Here is a 22,056-nt window from a genome sequence, read left to right on the forward strand (position 1 = left end):
TGTGATGTCTACCATCGCTACCACAATTCCTCTTAAAGATTATTTTAGGATAAATTTTATTCTTTTACATTTTTAATTTTTCCTGCTATCAATTTACAAATAAATTTTATTTTGTCTAATTATAAAATTTATGTGCTTTCCTCTGGTATAATTAGCCAAATTTTCCAATTATGAGAATCAAATTTAGAAGCTGTGGTCCCATGTACATTGTTGAAGCACGAAGAGAAACAGAGAGAAAGAGATAGGAATGAGAATGTGCGGGAATAAGGCATGCAGCCGTGTCGTCGAATTATCCACACGGGCGCATTTCCAAAGTTCTCGTTTGTAATGACAAAGTAGACGACGACCGAGCTTCCGTTCGGCTAGAATGCCTCTCGAAGTATAACGTTAACGCGAATCTAATTGTGGCACATTATATTTCTATGAGCGAGAAGATGTGGCTTTGTATTGCATTTCTCTATGTGACGCGCCGAGACGATGTTTTCCGTTATATCGCTCGAATAACTCGTGAAAATGTCTATCTCCTAAGAAAGAAATCGTTAATCTTGATTATCCGAATTGGAGAGGTATATGTTTTCTTTATGTGGATCCAAGCATTATTGCGAATTCTAAATAGTCGAGATTTCCAACGCGGTAATCTTATTGATGCTCATCTAATTAGTGCTAGATTATATACATATATAGAATATTACAAAATTTGCGAAATAAAATATTATAACAAACAAGTTTTCAAAGAATTGAGTAAACTTAAAAAAAATCGACATAAAAACATAACTAATTAAACAAGAGCCGATCACTAAACTAATACATATTTAGTCGCAAACATGCAAACACACTTTTGAAAATAAAAATTTATAAATAAATATTTTACTTAATTTTTTTAAATCTTTCTTACTGTAGTATTTTGATTCGCAAATTTTATATGCACCCTGTGTACAAATATACTTTAAAGAAAACGTCTCTACCGAGTACAGAAAAATCAGGGAAGATTTTTTTCCTTTTTCGTGTCTATTCCTGTCAAATCTTACGCTACAGCATGCACGATTTCCACGATGTTTCGACATTACAACCAGTGAGATTACTCTCGCGGGAACATCATGATGGATGGTATCCCGAAGGAAACATCAGAGATTATCCATTAATTACTGTTTTGCTATATTACTCGCTGCATATTTATTGGATGATGCGGACTTTCCGTCAAACGCGAAAACGATTCAGGCTATAATTACATTGATGGATCGTAGCAATTCATATAAAACGTACAATTATGTTTATCACAATATAAATGAGTGTTTGAGTAAAGGGAAAAGCTTCCTGCAGTATCCTTTTTTATAGTATATCTTGATATAATTTGAAAAAAATCTTATTATTCATACATTTCTAACTTTTTATTTTTAATTGAAATCTTTTAATTTATGATTTATTTTATTTACGTACAACTAATGATATGCAATCAATTTAAAATAAAATTAGTAAAACATTAAAGTTGAATGTAACTCCTGATTTACGTAGAAAAGTTTTGTATTAATCTCACGATTCAACTTTACATAAATATAGTTACGGAGAATTTTCTTCTATTGTACGCATTCGCGATGGATATCAATTATTCGCGTCAAATTTACAAAAACATGATCCCCTCGATTGTCGCATGTAACGCCTGTACTGGTGTCAGGCATCGATAATACCGAGCATTTTTCATGCATCGAGCGATGTATCGGTCGCTCTTGTGCGGCACATTCGACGTCGTGCAAATAAAAATATCAATATCGTATTAAATTCCGCACATCCCCGCGCAGTTGCAATCCCGGTGATTGTATACCGGCGCACGTGTGTCGACGGACAGGCACACGTGGCTCGCCCGAACGGGTTTGACACGTTCGCAGGTCGAGCGAATCTCGTCAAGCTGCCCGTTGCGCTCGCATTGCTATTTGCGTTTCGCTGAGAGCACACACGCCGTACATCGTTAATTCCCGTACGTTCGTGCCTCCATTTTCGCCTCCTGTTTGGACGGTCACTCGCGTACATCGAGAATAGCCCGATACGCGGCGACCGTAAATTCGCGCTTCGAATTATACCGACGCGTAATTTGCGAATTCGTGAAACCGCGACGCGTAGGGTGCCGGCGACGCGTGAGATTACCATCGAAGGACACCGTATCGAATCCCAAATATGAAGTTCACGAGTTACGTATCGGCTGATCCGTGTTTGACGCACGAATACCTCGCGGCGAATACGAATTACGTACACGAGCTACAATACGCCGAGTTTGAGCTTCAATACGCCCCGTAAATGTCTTTCTCTTCTTGTGTCTGTTACATCGGAACAATTGGCTTTACCGGTATTACGTCGGATTGAATTTCCGGTTACGGAATAAAAAAAAGTGCTCCTAGCCCGAGATTGAATTTATGGAAATTATATATTCCTCTCGCTTCGAACGAAATTCTGCGCAACTTTTATTTTTGACTCCTTTTTCGCATAAGTCTGCCGAGATAAGTTCCCATGTTCTCCAGGTGGTTGTTTTGGTATTTACCAGGTAAAATCAGCAGCGGCACATTGTATTGGTAAGTGTGCCACGTACACACGAAGAAACGTCGGAGACGTTACATAAACCGCTTTCCCGCCGACGTAGGTAATTCGCGAGGACGACAAGAGGCGGCGGCGAGACGATTTTTCATCTCAGTCACGTTTGCGGGAGTCTGGGGCTTTCGGTGGAAAAAAGAAGCTCGTGTCTCCGTCATCCGCTTCTCTCGCGTTCACACGTATACGCGTGACGACCGAGCGTTCTTTCGCGCGCTCTTTTTACCACCGCCCGACGCCAAACTGTACGTGTAAAGGCAACGTTCTTTCACTCGGCTTGCAAGCACTCTGACTCTTTTTCGCTGCTTTCCTTCATGTGCCACGCCAACTGCGTTCTCGTCAATTGCGAAAGACAACAAAGGAACAAGCTGATACCAAGACGTACTGAAACATAAATTGCCTTCGTCGATTCCTCTTAGATTATCAATTTTTCCGTCAAAAGATATAAGATTGTCATAAAGTTAAATCTAAGAATTAAACAAAAAACTTTGTAAATGTATACGCATTATAAATTTGCATTTACTCTGCTTGCAGACGCAATACGCCTGATATGCACAGAGCTATTGACGAGGAATATCGAGACCGAATATTGAAACCATTATGAAATGATATGGAAAATAACTATTTGCAACCTGTAGACATGTAGGTTACACATCTGCATATAGATCGTCATTAAACATTGCTTCCGTATAATAAAGTAGTCATATAGAGAGAGAGAGAGAGAGGGGGGGGGGAGAATCTGGCCAAGTGCAATCGAAACACACGTCAACTCTCGTGGCTTCATCCAAGCGGTCCACACACTCGTCGACTGGAAACGAGTTACCACAGGAAAACTCGACCGCGACTCGTCGAACTTTCGTTCGCCGGGAAACGCGAATTGGAAGCCGTGTGTCAGCGATAGCTTTCGATCGCCGGAGCATTCAATGTGCCGATCTATTTTCGATTAATCGAACGGCTGCACGCGCGCGCTCGCACGTCCTCTGCTTTCTGCCAACGGGAGAGCTCCTGGTAATGGAATTGTCAAGTAAACGCGCACAGCGAGACCGATTCTCCAGAAAGCGAGACACATCCGGGGGAAAAATGTACTTGGAGAGCGGTAGGCAAGGCAATATCGACGAGCCGACGTGCGCCAGTTTCCATTTAACAGGCGAAATATGAATGAAAATAACGCAATGCGTCCTTTGTAGTGTCTAGCTTGTGTTACAACGCGATAGTTTCTATTGTGCACAAAAATTAAGCGGTAGCAAGAGTCGAGAGAAAAAGTTTCTTGATTTGCGCGTTTATACAAAACGCTCTGATGCAGAATTAATTGCTACAGTTAGGACAAAAGAAATATCAGCGTTATACACTCACGCGTCCGTATCTAGACAATGTGGAGATTCAACAGTAGTAAGAAAGATCCAACAGCTTCCATGCCGAATAGCTTGCTGGAACTTTAGATACTCGAAGTTACAGCATAGAAACGATATCTTCTTAGGTCATGTGTACATATTTGGAAACAATATTGCAACGTTATGTGCAATATTATAAATTAAGGCAGAAAATCCTCACATGTATTATAATGCAAAATAAATACATAGCTTAAAAAAATAAATTAGTCGTTCAATAAAAGATTATATAAAAAAAATAACAATATAAATAATTTTTGTTTTACTAAAATTAATTTATTATGAATTAATAAGAAATCTTTTTTTAATTCATCATCAGTCGAATATATTTTTCCATTTATATTTCCTCAATACGTAAAGAAAAATTTTCCAAAAATTCTTTCCTTCTTTCAGAATAATTAATTTCATTTGTAATGTCTTACATATTATTACACCCCCTATATTTAATATACATTCAACTCCAAACATGAGGTACTGCGTGAGATTTAAACGCTGTCAGCTAAAGATTAATTTTATTATAATTAATATTGCAAACACACATTATGATAATCACACTGCATTCATGCTGAAAATGAGTCGACTAGATATCATTGTTGATATTACGCAATTTCGTTTATGCATTATATAAGTTATGTATGGTCTGTTTCATATCGTTATGCAATATTGAGTAACCTAATTCGCTATGCTTCAACAAGTTTTAACCCTGCTATTTGGGATCTACGTGATCCAAAATAGCTGTCAAAACAAAAGTATAGATTTTTATCAAAAATTTTCATTGATAGGCTGCCATTTTTTAATTTTTACACTTTGAACCATTTTAGTGATTAATTGCTTTAAAACGTTATTTTTGAACGACAAATAAAACAAACTTTGTTTTTTTATTTCAGGCTTATAGGACGAAAATGAAAAATATCACGAAAAAAAAAATTCAGAGAGATATTAAAAAAGAGAGATTTAAAATTAAAATAAATTTAATTAAATAGTAGTTTACATTTTTTGTTGCTTGCATCTTCCGTTTTTTCCATTCGCATGGATATTCATTTCTATCATATCGGCAAAAAAACTAATGCATAATCAAAAAGTCACGACTTAACTCCTATATGTATCATTATACATTAATACATATATCGTGTTATCAATTAAAAAAAAAGTAAGTTTTTAATTTTAAAAAAGTAAATCAAAATCTCAGTTTAATAATCAAATAATACACTGCAATATCACTGCAATATAATGTTGTAATTTTAATTATACAGATAAGTTCTAATTTTTTTATCGTTCTACATATACCTACATGTAGCTTTAATAATAGCAAGAATCTGGATTTCATGATAAAATATGGAGATCACAGTAATACCAGTAATAAAATCAATCGTGACTTGGATATAGACTGGGATATACATATAGATAAACAGGTGCATATGACAAGTACTTGTTCACTTTGCTTGTTGTTAACGTAACATGCAATTTTACGACTAATGTATCAACTTTCTGATAAACTTCTGATATAATTTACTAATTGCTTTATAAATTACTTATTAATTGAATATCGCCAATTGGAATTTTCTTTACATCAACATATTAATTTGTTGTTATAACGTCTCATGTAATCTTTAAAATTGTACTAGGTAGTTCTGTATATAAATGCCGTGTTTTAGTTATAAAAAATATACGAAATATTATTGCAATTGTATTATTAAATAATAATTTGCATATATGTTCACAAAAAATGCGGAAAGTTGTGTTTTTAGCATGGTTTTGAAACGTGTCAATCTTGAATTTGCTCATTTTTGCATATCGCCAAAAATGATTCGTTTCATCGATTTTATAACGTGTCGCAGAGTGACCATTACACATCTATATGTACATTTTGAAACATGCAAGATATGTTACGTGTTATTGATAATCGTTGTCGACGTATCACATATCGTGAAGCGTTCGACACATTGTTGAATATGTATATAAATATAAACGAAACGCGTCTGTAAAGCAATCACAATGGAAATTTATGCAAATCTACGCGTTTCAAAGAAGCTATATATCGCGAAAATTGTACATAAGAATATCATCAATATGTTTATTTATATTATCAATTTAAAAAACCAAGAACAGAAATATTTTAATATAGCGCTCGATAATTCTAAAAATAAATATCCACAATAGGCGTAAAATATGGAATAACGAGTCAATCAACAAATATTGATCGGCCATTGGCCCTTCTATCTAAATCATGTCTAATAAACACTCCTTTATTTACATTTCTCGTGCTATTGTTTAAACTATTGTTTAAACAGTCAAACAAGACAGATTTTATTCGTAGTCTAAGCGACATTCGCTACCTTGATAGGGGAAACGTAGAAAATGCAAAGTAGGAACATTACAGAGCTCTTCCTGGTATCGGCGCGAGGCTTCGTAGAACTTGTTCTACTTTTCGTATCGATCGCCACGGTTGTGCGGCTAAACAATGAAACCCACGAATAGCAGTATTCACGTTGCAACCTGTTTTAGGAATATCGATTTTCCATCGAATTACTCGGAATAATGAACGAAGCTATGCGGCGGCACAGACTCGTCACGCGGAGTTTCGCGTGGTCGACGGGGGATTTTTTATCCGTAACGACACGGCATAATCACGCTTTTCGCGGGTAATGTGCGAGAAATATAAACGCGGTGAATGTATTTTGCAACGATTCACACGGTCGACCGTACGCAGACGAATTTAAACGAATTGTCTGTGGCGCGACGGCGACGGCGCGGCGGCACGGACCGCCGCGAGCGCACTTTCAGCATCGTAATACCGGTGGAATCATGGGTGTCAGACTTTCGCAATGTCATCTTGACTCGGGTCGAAGGAAAAAGTTTCCGCCGCTCGACGCGTCGTAATGGGAGCGGAACGCGGAATTTTATGATTGACAGCGCTGGAAATGTGCATTTTCGTACGCGCCGCTACAAAACGGATTTCGCCTTCGCGTTGCGAAGCTGATAACTTATTGGCAGATATGTCGGGAACTGTTATTTCCGCCGATATGTGTACGGGGTGCCTCAGATCAACACCGATTTGCTTTCCAGTAATAAGTACTACGCGGTGAATCCTATTGGGAAATGCGTGAAAATGCTGTGACATGTAAATAAAATGGCTCCCCGCGAGGAGAGAGGCAGAAAGAAAAATTTATTAAGAGGAAGAGACTGAAGAAAGGTAGCATTCTATGCATTCGCGGAGCACAGTCGTCGCTGTTATAAACTTCGCGGTGCTTGTATTTCAATGATGCTGGCGCCGCGGCCGGCGCTGCCGTGGTCTCTCACGCAGCTTTGCACCTGCGCGAATCCGATATCTTTACTACATCGTAATTACTCGCGCGTGTAATAAGCAACTAGAGTAGGACTCGGCGTTCGGCGCGACGACCAGTTCTTACGACCGGGATTATATTTAGAGTGGCAGGTTCAGTGAAGCTGGCGCCTTAGCTGCGACCAAGTACGTCGGTTTCGTCACGTCAACACCCCTCGCGAGCGGTCTCTGTTTAGTCTGTTTTTTTTCCCCAGAAAGCACGCACACTTCGTGCGTGGTTAATAATTCCGTGGAAAGCAATGATCACGCTGATGCAAACGGGTTAAAGACCTCATTCAAGCGCTTGCGCATTCATCAATACGGAGAAATGTCACTGTCGATGCGCTGTATGAACGCTAACGAATCTTAACTCGTTGCAAGAAAATTCTTGGATATGCAATGTACGCAAAGTTCTGAAACACGAAATGCGGAAACCCTAATAATTGACAGCTAATAGCAAACAGACTGCAAAATCACATTCAGTTAATTTTCAGCAAAACTCTTATTTTAGACTTAGCGAAATATTAAGAGAAGGCCAGAAATGGAAATGCCAATAAATTTGTACTTTATTTCTTGTCATATTTATTCTTAAAACAATTGACCGATATTTTATATTATTTTTTAGATATATACTCTAATTTCCCACTTTTTACTTTTCTTCATTAATACTAAAGTTGAATTTAAGTTTTGGAGACTTTCATTAATTATATAGACGTTATAGCTAACATGTTTTTTAAGAATCCTAATTAAATTACAAATTTTTTACATTTACATCGGAATAATGTTAATTAAAAAATTTAGTGTTCTATTACATATTTTTATCTATATGTATAAAAAAGAATTGGTTGTTTCTGGAATATATCATAAAATACTTAATATTTTCCCCCTTTCTCTGAGTTCTCCTACCAAGTGATAATCAATTTGTTTTCAAAATTGTTATATTTATTGTCAATTTTTAAAAAAATTAAGGAACTTTCTAAAAGCTAAGACAAAACTTGAGATGTGCTTCGTAAAATAATAGTAAAGCGTCCTTTTCTATAAAGTAACTGGCTTTAATGCACATATTCTAAAGGACAAGCAGCAATGTTCCTTCTTCTACGCAATAAAATGTAAGTCTTTTAATAGAGAGTGAACAAAGAAACATTATCGCAAAGTGATGTTACCCCCACAACGAGAATGAGATAGTGGAATAATGTCGGTTAACCCAAAATCATTTCGCGCACGTGTTTCCGTGGCATTGCAACGTGAAACGAAGTCTCGTTGGAATGTCTGTTTCCTGCTCCGCCCTACGATGCCGATCGATGCGAGAGAATACCGTGAAACGTAGTAGAGACCGTGGATATACTAGCGAAAAAAAAGAGTAGGACGAGTATCTTTCGAATCGGCTAAATATGGAAATGCATACCATTTTTAAGCACACACGTGCTATTCCAGAAGACATTAAATTCTCCAATGTATCATTTCTTAATTCGGCGGAATGAGAATTTAATCTTTAATCGGTTGTTATTTGAAACCATTCGTCAGCGTCGAGTCATTCATCAACTGCCATTCCTTAAACCTCCGATGCCTCTTGATGCGTCTTCTTGTACAAAAGCAACTCCTGCATGTCATTTCGGGTATATCGCCGAGAAACAGAAATTTATGTATACACATATAAGGAAGAGAGAACGGCAAAGTTTTGTGTCAGCTGGGAGGGTGCGCGAGGGTGAGTCATCCCTTAAACTTCCCCCAATTCCATCCTGCGGGCGTTTCTAGGGATAGATTCGATATGCGCTCGCGTATCTTCCCGGCCGATACAAACCCCAAGTGCTTCGGATCTCGATATATAATCGCGGATCGCGATGTTATTTCGACGCGCGACGTGGAGAGTGGAAAGATGTGTTATCGAGGATATTTGATGATTATGAAAGAGGGATTGATCGCATAGCGAGTTTTTCACGCTCCGTTGAACTATATGCGGCTGGGATCATATGCGGTCGTTCATACAACTTTACGATATGCCGACGTAAAATGCGAGAGCATCAAAATTAAAAAAACACTTTCAGTCCTTTTTTTTAACAACGCGCATCGTTAAAGCTTAATTACGACGCTGCACTAAAAGTTTGAACCGTCACGGTGCAGTCGGCAATAAAAGCGTACATAACGCGGATTATGTCTTCCTCCGATTTAAAACAGTCGCGTTGCCTGCATCAAGTTGCAGAAATTAAACCCGGTCACTTTGTGGAAAAGAGTGTGCTACTATTATTTTACAAAACACCATAGCGTTTCATCATAATATAATCGAGAAATATAATTGTAATACGGATTTTGTTGAATGCAATTTTATGAAATTCTATGAATTTCAGAAAAGTATAAATTATAAATATGTTTAATTAATTTTATTATATAATTTTATTACTCTTTTTTTCAAGTGCATGCGCTAATATTGCCGTTAAACTCACAACAATCTACAAGTAATAAAAAAATAATCTGTAGAGAAATGGGAAATTTCCTCATATATCTTGTTTAATGTCTACGAAATTGTTTGAATAACATCCTATTAAGTTATCGGCCAATTAATCCCGTTGCCCGTACTCGGAAGCTCAGAACCAAGAACTAACTACCCACGTAACAGCTACGATAACTAACAACCAATTATAACTTTAGCATAATAGGTATACTGCCCAATCACTCCTGGTGCGTTTGAGCAATCGCAGTCAATGTTGGTTCCAGGTGTACAGTCACCGCATATGGAAACCAACGACAAGCTTTACGGTAGTAAGCTCAGTGTTTATGCTTAATCACCGGGAATGTGGGATTGTATTAAGATCGTTCCTCCATATGTGATTTCAGATTCGCAAATACTATACCGAAATGCAACGGTGAGTTTTTCATCATCCAAGTATTGCAGGGTATGTTTCTACCATTATTTTCATTTAGTAAACACAGATTTTTTCATTAAAACTCAAAGATTGATAAAGATTGAAAAAAATATTTTACAATCTTTTTTTATCACGTACAAGATCACGTATAAGTAAATTAAACATCAAGATTGCATTGTGAGTAACTGTAAGTGCAATAACTTCTTTTTAAAGTAAAATTTACGAACAAAATAGCTTTTCTTAAATTTTTATGCAAAATATTCGAGATTGAAAAAAATGGGAGACAATGCGACGTTCTGGAAAATCTACCGCGTCGAATTTTTCCACGTAAATATTTCGAACGTGACTAGGAGCATAATGTAGCATGGGTAAGGCGCTCCTCTCGCGGGCGTATTCGCCGATACCTTAGCTCGTGAATTTAGCAGTCACGTATTTATGGTCCAGTCGTATTGGATTGGAGATTTCAAGTCGAGAATGAGAGACCATTTTCTGGAATTAAGCAGCAGCCAACCATTTCCGGATAACTTTGCGGTCTTTCAGACGGTTGGAAATGGATACCGCTTTAATGAATATAAACGCAGACGCGTATATACCTTTCCGGTGAGCCAGTTCCGGAATTAAGGACGACCAGACAGTTTGGTTTCATTGACTGACCGGAATCCGCTTCGCAATCAAGCTCCGATAAATCACCGACCGTTTGACTCGTGAATTCTACAAAAATGATTTGAACAAAACGAGAAAGAGGAGATGCCCGACACAAAGAAACATAGGGTTATTGCATTAGTCAATTAATAAGAAATCCACGATATATTGTAAATTATAGTGTACATATAAAAATCAATCACTAAATACTGTGCATTTATTATTTAAAAATATACGTTACTTTTAAAAGGTAAGAAAAACAAGTTTTAATTAAAAGTGAAAACATAAGCAAAAAGTATATATCAATAAATGACCGATGACTTTATCTTAATGATACTACCAATTTAATAAAAAAACATGTCTCGGTGCAACGGTGGCGAGTGGCGATTACTAATATAAAAGCATCGTCATAATAATCCAGTAGTATGTATAAATTTTTTTCGTTTTTTATTATAACAAATGGATTTGGAGTTATGCCGGTTACGCTTTTATTAGACAAACTGTAAATTTCAATTTGATCAGTTTTTTTTATGTATACATATATAGGCTGATTGCAAAAAGAATTAGTCACAGAATTTCGCAAAAAAACCAAAGGTACAAAGAAGAGTTAGCAAAAAATATAAAAAAATATATATATATTCCCACACTATCGCGTGCAATTTTCATTTACATACACGTCGTCGGTGTACGCAGAAAAGCATCGCAATCTTGAGGGCTTTACGTGACGCTGTATATGCGTGCGTGACCATATTTTCATGAGCGCACCGAAATTTCACGTCGCAACGCGACGGAGCCGCTCGTTAATTTAGAGCTCTCGCCGTTATCGCGTTTGTGTTTTACGCGCCGAGGACCGCCGCGCTGGCCATGGCGGTTTTTCACGGCATTACCCGGAGCGGCACGCAGCTTAATACATTCGACGCGTGCTTTCCCGAGCGAGCCACGCGTTTAAGCGCAACAGCGCGATATGAATAAGCGGATTTCGCTCTGACGCGCGTGTTGCGCCACGGCCTCGAGCTTTAAACGATTTCTTCTTTCGTTCGCAAACTGCACTAACCAGGCTCCGGCTGGACAGCGCGAAAACGTACCGTAGCATATACTCATTCTATTTTTACGCGCGAACGAGGAGAGTGATTTGTGTGAATGATTTGTATGTCGTCTGCATGTCATGAGAAGAGAAACGGGCGATGCATTCAAAGCTGCTCTTGAAATATATCGGAGATTCTCTTTAGATATATTCCCCTCTCGGTCGTAAAATCTTAAAAATATATGCGTGCGCATGCATTCGCGTGTGACGGGAGCGTGCGCGCGGGGTAATTTTGGAAAAAAAAAAAAAATGCTTATCTCAAAAAATCCTTGGCGAGATAATCCGTCGACGCTCCAGACGTCGTGTAGGTCAATCAGCATATGTCGGGTAAGAGGCCATAATCAGGCAAGCAGGTGTTTCGATGCAAATTACATGTGACGAAGACTGGGTTATGGCTTCTGCGATATCAAACTCTTACAATCGCTGATTTAACATATTCTCTTTAAACACGTTTTTTCAACGTTTTGGGAGTCTTCAACATTAAAACTTAATTATTTCTAAAATAAACTTTGAACTTTTAAATAATTTTTATCTTTATAAAAAAATTGTCTAAATACGCTGTTAAAAATATTAATGTCATTAATCGTGTTTTATCTCACTAAACTTGGAAACATTTATCACCATACAACCAACAAGAGAAAACAAAATAGTTTTGGCAACTCTGAAATTTTAATACCTGCCATTAATTTTATTAAATAATAAGAACAAATGTAGCAAAAAAACAGACTCACTGTAATAATTTATAAGCACTATTATTTTTGATAGTAAAAGAACAACTCGATTTACACAGTTATATAAAGTTTGTACAAATAAGATATAACAATTACGTTTTTCCAGTTTAGATAATTGCTTTTTAAGGCAATAATGCCAATAATAATAACTAATTAATATTTTTAAAGGGGATATATCACGTTAAATAAGTCAAGTATATGTCGTGTTCTTCAAGTAAATGATAATACCGAATAGGTATCCCGGCTAAAGTGGTAGTAGTCATTTTCACCCCTTCCTTCGCACCCTTTCGCCACAACCCTACAGTTTCCAAACGCCCCCGCCTTACCTCCCGTTCAATCAATACCCAATGGCGCACACCACGGTGCGGATCTACAGCAGCCTGTAGGATACGGCCATCTCCATCCAGGATTCGACATTTATCCTCTTATAAGCCGATAACGGTTCCCCGGCAACTGAGCTACCTATGTGCAATCTGTAATAGCAAATGGTATGGATTCGCGTTGCCGACGGTCGTCGAACGTTCCTCGAATTTTTCCTCGAATTTCCCTGAAAGTCGTCCGCGGGAAGCGATAATAGCGATATAATATTGAATTGTTAATATCATGAGCTAATATTACATTTACATTATAATCGCACTGCTTGCTTTGCATTAATTGCTTGAAAAGAATGCAATGAGGAATTTTTAATAAAAGATTGCTTGTAAAATAAATTTTTAAAAACGTAAACGTTTTTAAAAGTATATAAATTTTTTAGAATAGTAAACGTTTGACTAAATCTTGAACAAATAATTATTTCGAGTAACATGACCGTAACCGTCGTTTCTCATCCTTTTTTTTTTTTTGCAAAAACGGATGCGCGCGTGTCAAAAAAAGATTGGAGATTATCGCAATCGTGAGACCTAACAAAGGACATGACTTGGGCTCTGCGCGACGATTAAGGTGATGCCGATAAAACCGCTTGGTCATTTATCTCGTGCGTGGCGAATCATCGCTTCCACGGAACTCTCTAGTATAATCCTCATAATCCTCAAACAAGATTAGATCAACATCAAGATACAATGCACGAGTATACCTTCTCGTCGAATTCGCCGCGATACTTCCAACTGACATCACGCCGTCACGCCCAATGGTCGGATAGGAATCTCGTAATTACGCAAGAAAAACTGGTGGAGGGATTAATCAGATTTATACAGGGTATTGTCGCATCGTCCATACTGCGCTAATCATCGATTCTCATCCGCGTGCCGTCAACTCACATTAGATACCTTAATTACGTCAGCTCGCTGTTTTCTCTCCCGAAGATTGGTGAAATTACGGGGAACGTCAAAAACCGTTAATTAAAAACAACTCGCCGAGAGAAAATCAATACATTTTTAATTTTTCGATACGATGCGCGGGTTTCGAAATCAACGCGTTTGGTTCTAATACGGATTCAACGGCCGGACGAACATTGACGATTTAATCATCGCTCACGTCGGGACAAGGTTTGTTAATGGGTTTGCAGAATAATCTAGTAATTGATTTTGATATTCCGCGTGGATATTCTGCGAGGGGCTGCGCGTCAATGTTCTAGCCAGCCGACTAAAGACTAGTAGGCGACATTCCATTAAATGGCCGATACACGTTCATCCCCCGTCCTAGATGCTCAACGGCGCGCTACCATTACATTGTCAGCGTAGATTCTGCAGGGGTATAATTACTGGCGCGAGCCTAATGTACAAAGCCCTCGTTTCGTAGGGTTTACGCCGCGCCCACGAATATACGCGCAAATATCACCCCGCGCCCGCGCGCCACCATTGCCACCGTCACCGCCGCCGGGCACTTACCCCAAGATCAAACGATATTCGATAGGTAAACGGCTTCGGATAGCGCAACCGATGGTGCATCACCCCTTTGATTTCGCGGAGTCAACGATCCGATACTTCGATTATTCTAAATCTAAATCTAAATCTTCGAGAATATATATTGTATTACAAAGACACTAGAAAATTTTTAAGAATTTTATCGCTCAGCGATATTATGTCTTCCTCCACTTTGAATTATTAACACTTACATAGTATTTTTAATAGCCGCCTTTAAATAAATTTTGGTCGGTGATGTTTAGAATAAGTATGGGTCAATAAACAAGTGCACGATCAAACGTGATTACAAAAGTGAAATAAAAAGCTTAGTATGGATAATTTATTCATATCTGTTAATGTTTTAAAAAGTTCAATATAGCGATATAATAAATAAAATTGTTTTTACGACAGTGTCTTTTTCGTATGAGTTTTCGACCTAAATTTGCGTAATATCCGCGAGTCAAGTTAGCAAATCGTCATAACGACGTTAAAACATTTCAGCGACGTGGCATATTAAGGAAAGGAAAAAAATCTCGGAAGCATAATTTCAAGAAACTCGTCTGCAAATATTAGACAGCGCCACGATTAACAAGTATACGCGTAGCCGATGTCAGATTCCCCGTCAGTTTCATCCAGCAAAGTGACGGACGGAAGGATGCGATAATTATCTATTGGGAATTTGAATGTCAGAAGGGGAGAGCAATGTCAAGAGACTAATAGGAGGATAAGACGTGTATCCAGTAGTAGATACTCGATCTTACCCGATCCGACGTATAACATTGCGTGCGTTCTGAGAGTTTTCATACGAAGTTTCGACGGCAATTAGAGATTCGTGTAATCACGCATTCTTGTACTTTATACTTTCTGTATCGTCTGTAACAAGTCTATAGCGTATCTTAAATTATAGTAATTGTCTTTTTTTCTCATAATATATTGCCTATTGATTTGTAAGTAATCGCTATGCAATTGTTCAGAACTAATCGTCAATAACAATCTCAAAACAAGTTTCGTGTTAACTTTACGTGAGTCAACTTTATGTGAGTCTAGTCTTGAAATGTCTCTGATAATTAGATTTCATCGTAGAACGACGCTGCTAACAGAAATGGTGACGATACCCGATGAAGTCACAATGGGACATTGGTTCGCTCGTCGGATCAATTACGAGGGAGCGTTTCCGCACCTGAGTAGCGATAAAAAAACACTTATCGTGTGAAGTCTCATCGCGTTATCACTCCGCCCAATTTCGATCATTCCGTCGCAATGCTCGCATTATGCAAATTACACGCGCGAACGCTTTGTAGTCCCGCCTCTTGAAAGGATATCTTCCGACTGATTCTCTTGCCACGTCACGTTGCACGTGAGTGTGCGAAGTGGCGTGTGTGGTCCGGAGAGAGTAGCGCAGAAATGCAGGGTGAATGTATGCATTGATTTTCGATACTTGCCGATTCGTTTTCTATTCGAGAGAAATTGCGAACACTCGATGCGAAAAAACCGACTCATGCGTACAGATGATATTTTAAGAGGACCCCAATAATATAAGAAAAATTTTTTCGAATAATAATTAAGTGGGACAACTAGGGGAATTGACAATCTAAGCATGAGATAATGCTTTGAAAGACTCCTCTTATATTTATTTATAACATTATGCGGATAAAACACAAAGTGTAATCTAGAATAAATAATCATTGTATTTCTCTAATTTCAATTTTAACGATTATATAGCAAAGGATAAATTTAAATTATCCGTCAAATCTCTTTAATACTCTAATTTTTTCAGATATTTTTTGTATGATAAACTTTTACATTTAATATTTCTTCTTATGTTAATCTCTTCGTATTTTCTAATATTTATTTGCAGCACAATAATATTTATTAAATCGCAAAAGCAAAACCTAATCGTAAAGCAAAATCTGCTTGATATAAATACGTGTTATATAATTCTACATATTAATGCTTGGTATAAATACATGTTGTATAATTCTACATATTAATAATATCAAATTTAATTTAACGTAAAAGATTATCTTGATGGCTCAACAAAATAAATATGTAATATGCACTCATTAGCTACATGTAAAGGTAAATAATGGTTTACAATGGTTTACAAATAATAACAACAAAAAATAGTAACATTTCAACGTTCAGTGTTAAACTTACTTTTTCTCTAACTTAGTACTTGATTTCGTTATTATTTATGTAGTCTGAAGAAAAAACTATTTTACTTACTTTGTTTTTCTGTTCGTCAAAAATTTACTTCGTTATACGAGTTCGTTGTCGCTGCCGGGTCAAGTATAACTTGCGGTCAAAGTTTCTGACACACGTACACGCCAACCACCGAGAAAATCGATAGAATGGGTCACTTGGCGTGCGACAATGTAATTTCCGTACGCACCGACGAAATTCCAACACACGCAACGCGGTGTTGACCACTCGTCGCCTATCCCGCCACATTTCCACACTTTCTTCACCTCTTCGTATTTACTGCGTATATATCTGACAATATAAACGCAAACCACGTGATCATTGCAAATGCCGTTGTGTAAAAGCCGATAACATCAACAAACACGTACAGAGGGAATCGCAGATATCTGGTTAATATTATTAACTTCAAATACCCCGTTTTTTTTTTATAATTTAAGAAATAATACGTACAAAATGCCAAGTTTTATCTTTCGATTTTCCGAAGAAATTCAAATGCCTTAATCTCTAAAACTACAATATACTGAAACGTGCAGTAAAACGTTTCTAGCGTTTTCTCTTTCCCTAATTCGTTCCCGAGGCACCTGAAAACCCGAGGCATGGAAATCAAGCCAAAGAGGCGCCTCAGCCTCTGAGTTAACTGCATCAGAAATCCAACTACCCCAATAATCCATTCGGAAACCCGAGCTTCCTTCCCCTCCTGGTACAATTCAGCCGGGGGTATTAATACCTTTATGAATGCAATTAGTTTTGTGGCAGCGCGAAGAAGGGGATTCGAATTTAATCTTGTCTGTTTCCGTAAGAGCTATTTCAATACCGACAGGCATAGATTATGAAGTGGAGACAGAGCTAGAGATTGTTGGTTGAAGATTAAAGCTGCCGATGAACACTGTCAAAAGCATAATCCCGTACACTCGCTCAATGGCCGTGTGTCCTTGTGCAACGATTCGGGAAAGGGAGAGAGGGAGGAAGGTTTGCCGTTGTAACACCCCAAGGATAGTGAGATGCCATCTACAACACCAGCGAAGCGACAAACTTGCAGGATCTCCGCAATAAGATCACAGCTGGATGCGCATTGCTAGTTACCCAGGCACTAAGTTGGCACGGCAAGAAATAGATGTCATACCATCTGGACGGCCTGTATTTGATAAATCGCAGTGTATATTAAAATAAATTACATATGCATGTAAATTATTTTCTAAATCCCACTGTAGCAATCTCGAATGCGCTGGAAAATTATATTTCTTCTTCAAAGGTATAGAATAAAAGAATTCATTCATCAGAAGAATCCATCATGTCACTTGCGCTTGATTAAGCCATTTAATTATGTTTAATAACAACTTATTTTTTATTTTTGTAAGATAAATGAAAGACACATTTGTTGTAAATACACGTATAGTAAGTAAATGTATATTTTATCCGCTAATCGATTAAAAGTTAAATTTATTTCTCTTGAATTTATGAATAATTCCAAAAGAGATTCTCAAGGGTATCTCAAGTAAGATTTCTTTAATCAAATTGTTCCTCTTTTGAGAAACCAATATGGTACATGCTCAGCCTCAGCGTTCGAATGCAGAAAAACAAAGTGAGCCGTTTTAACCAAGCGTGCTTCCGACGAAACAGAAATAACGCGCAGAGAAACAATAAAACGTACGTAGCAACGACCTTATTACTTCGGTGTATATGTATATAATATAACGCAGCACAAAGCTTACGTTTGTATTTGCACGAAAACGAAAACCGCAAGCTATGGTTCTATAAAATTTTTAGTATACACAAATAAGTATCAAAATACATGAACCTATTATTTGCATATTCCGGTGAGAGATTTTTAAGAAGACTCATTGGCAAATAGCAAAAACAAAAAGAAAAGGTACTCGAGAAACTACCATGGCAAGTTGGTAACAATATTATAATCTTTTAATGTCTATTTCCATCATTTTAAATTAACTTTGACTTGGGTTTAATTTATTCTGTATCTTTCTTTGGTTCTACAAATAAGAAAAGACCAAAAGAAAATTTTTAACCGAGATCAAGGTTAATCAATTGGGGTGGAATGGACATAAATGTTGAAAATACATTATAAAAAGTTTCAATATTTTATGAAAAGTTTTTACATACACATAAAAAACATTTAATAGCATTTAGTAACATATTTTAATGCAATTATGAATAATTTTCACTTTATTGTAATTTTTTTTAAATTCTTTAATTTTGAAATTACTTTTTAATAAAACACTTTATAAAAATTACAAGAAAGTTTATTTACTATGATCTTTCAGTCTTTATATTTTCACTTAATTTGATATTATTGTTGAAGACAATAGAGCATGTATCTATGTATATTAAGGAATCCGTTGTTAAAAAAACATTCGCCCATTTTAGGAAAAAGTACCTACGTAAACCATTCTATCGAGTAAAGTACCATTATATAAACATTGAGCTCAGGTACTACTGTCATAGAGAAATATTATTCTAGCAAACCACTTCGTATATACATGTGACTAAATGCGCGTATTTGTTAAGTAAATGCCGCAACTTCTGATTAGAGAACGTTAATAAAATTTAGTAAAGGGAAAATTAAATGGTATATCATCTAAATAATAATTTGACGGAAATAAATATATAATTGTCAAATGCATACTTTACAAAATTGAAGTAGACACATTTTTTAAATATACTAAATATACTATATGTATACAGAGTTCTCTATATTAAATTAACGAAGTTTAAATCAATTTTATGCAGAAAGAAAAAAATTAGTAAAAGAGTGTAGAGATAATCTCATTGCTTTTGTACTTTTGTATATAAATGCGTTCATTCTAAAAATATTTTTTTAAACTAAAAATAGTAGCTTAATAGAAATCTTAATAGAAAATGTACAAAAGATGATATTACAGAATTTTAAGAATTTTACAGAAAAGTTATACTTTCCTTTCTTGTTAATCGTCACAGAACAATAATTCAATCATAATATGAGAATAATCTCATATATAAAACTATTTTAAGTCTAATCTCAGATAATCTGAAGACCTCATCCCGTCAGTGTAAAATAAAAGTATAGTTAATCATACTTCAGTTGATCTTTTAAGATATTCTAAATATAAAATCGGATTATATATAAACAAGTTGTTTATAGTCATAAGAAAAAAAGCTCTCTTTTTCTTTTTCTTTTTTCTTCTTATTCCCTATCTCTTTCAACTTATAATTTTCGACATCAAATAAGATCGATTTCAAGATACAAAATAATAAATCACCATGAGAGGAAATAAGAAAACGCGATCATATTTAATAACTGCTAACCCATATCAAATCGTGCGTTTTACTTTAAATCGCGCCGAGCTCTTCAATTTGCGAACTGAACGGCTCCGTTCCTTTTTTTTTTGGTCCTTTTAATATCTTGCGGCAAGACTCACAAGAAAAGGCGACGCCGCAAGCCTCTCTGGAATTTCGTGATTATCGAATATTGATTTTCGCAGACGCTATATTACCACTGCGGGGGAAACTTTGCCAGCTTTCCACAAATATCGGGACATTCCCACCTCAACCCCCATATAACCAACCTATCCGATAACTTCGTTCATCTGGCTCGATGCAAGCCGCGGAATTATACCACACAACGCCAGAAATCAAATCGACTGTCGAGTTCGATGTACCGATTGATCTTCTGCAGTAGAAATATTTTTACCTCCCTCCCTCATGTCATTACGAGATATCATATTAAATCGCACCGTATGGGTGAAAGCTGTCGCGAGATTATTTCATATTAAATTGATTCAAATTAATTGACTGAAGGAGTGCCGCGTTTTATGTTACCTGTTTTATTATTTTTCTTCTAATTTTTAATCTGCAAATAATTTGTCGGTTCATCAAAAATCAACGGTGCGTCTCAACATTTTTTGTCTTTATATACTAATTTCTATTCCCTCTGACTGCGAATTAAACGTTTTCTAATAATCGACTTGTGTACTGGAATATTTATGATAACAGCCACAAGCCATGCTATATTGTACAGACAAGATATTATACGCTATAATATATATTGATGCATACCGGTATGCTTGTGGATGTAGCTACGTGAATCGTTCATCTTCGATGAAGTATGTTTTCCTATCGCGTGGAGCAATCTTGCTCGGTATCGAACCGCACGAAGCTGCCACGAGTACCGTGGTTACGGGGAGATCGGTTAATAATGCCTATACGCATTCACCACTCTGGGTTTCGCAACTTGCAGGTAGGCATTTACACTCGCTTGCAATAATAATTCCGCGGTTAGCTGTCGCGTCCGTCCTGGTAGCAATGTGTTGGCAGTACGTCGCAGATGTCGGATGTCCGGACGTCACGTAGTCGGAAAAGCGCATCGGAAGTCCCGACTAGCACCGCGCACGTTGTCGTTGACACACACGGGAATGCACATTTACAACTGATGTGTGTGTGTGTGTGTGTGTGTGTGTGTGTGTGTGAGCGAGAGATTGCATGCAACTAAAAATTTTTACACGTGTATTTAAAGATTTTCTGTTAAACTATTTGTCAATATAAAAAAAACACACTATTTATATTTCTTACGAAGAGAAACACTTGTTAAATATATGAGATAATTTTAAAAATATATACATCTACGCACATACAAGACGCGCGATTCTTTAATTGAAATTCAGGTGATACCTTTTGGATAAAATATCGATAAGTATTAAATGGGTAAAAATTAAAAATGTAATTCAAAATAAAAAATATAATTTTTAATAAATATATCACTCAATATCAATAATAACACTCAATTGAATAAAGTACAAAACTTGTATTGTCATTCTACGTAGACGTTTCACGACGATAAGACGTTGATACGGCTGATCTTTCGTGATTGGGAGGAATTGCGACACATGCTAGAGAGAATTCTCGCAGCCTCTCAACTCACAACAAACTGAAATTTATCGCCGCGTTCAAATATAGTGAATCGACGTCGCGAGCGTGATAATATTTGCATCGATGTACGCACTTTCGATCGATCCTGCCGAAACTCGAGACGCGACGCAAGCGCACCGGCCAGACGTGTTTGTATGCCCGGATGTGTCAATGTGCGTCATATGTTGCCCTCAGTTGGGCAATTTAAATTTCAAATCGACGCTAAAAAGCGATCTGAGAGCGTCAACGCTAATCGATACACATTGATCAGTCATCGAATCCGAGGTAAGCCTCCCGGCTGTCAATACCGCGAACAATACGCAATCACGTGTACGGCGAAATTGGAGTTTCTTCGCGAGTTACTCGATCATACGGTTTTTCATGCAATACATTTCATTCAATCGATATATATTCCCGTTGAAAGGAAGAAAATATTTAGTAATTTGTTATATGGAATTTAAATTTTCTTTTCTCAACAAACACATCGTTCAATGTTTATCTCACATAGG

The 22,056-nt window shown here is 37.0% G+C and overlaps 1 protein-coding gene across 5 annotated transcripts in view; it reads right to left on the reverse strand.

The window, feature by feature from the left end:
- LOC105837171 (protein tincar) overlaps positions 1-22,056 on the reverse strand; it is a 121,239-nt gene that overhangs the window by 61,537 nt on the left and 37,646 nt on the right. The window lies entirely within an intron of this gene.

This window comes from Monomorium pharaonis, chromosome 1, assembly GCF_013373865.1.
Source record: "Monomorium pharaonis isolate MP-MQ-018 chromosome 1, ASM1337386v2, whole genome shotgun sequence".
NCBI lineage: Eukaryota > Metazoa > Arthropoda > Insecta > Hymenoptera > Formicidae > Monomorium > Monomorium pharaonis.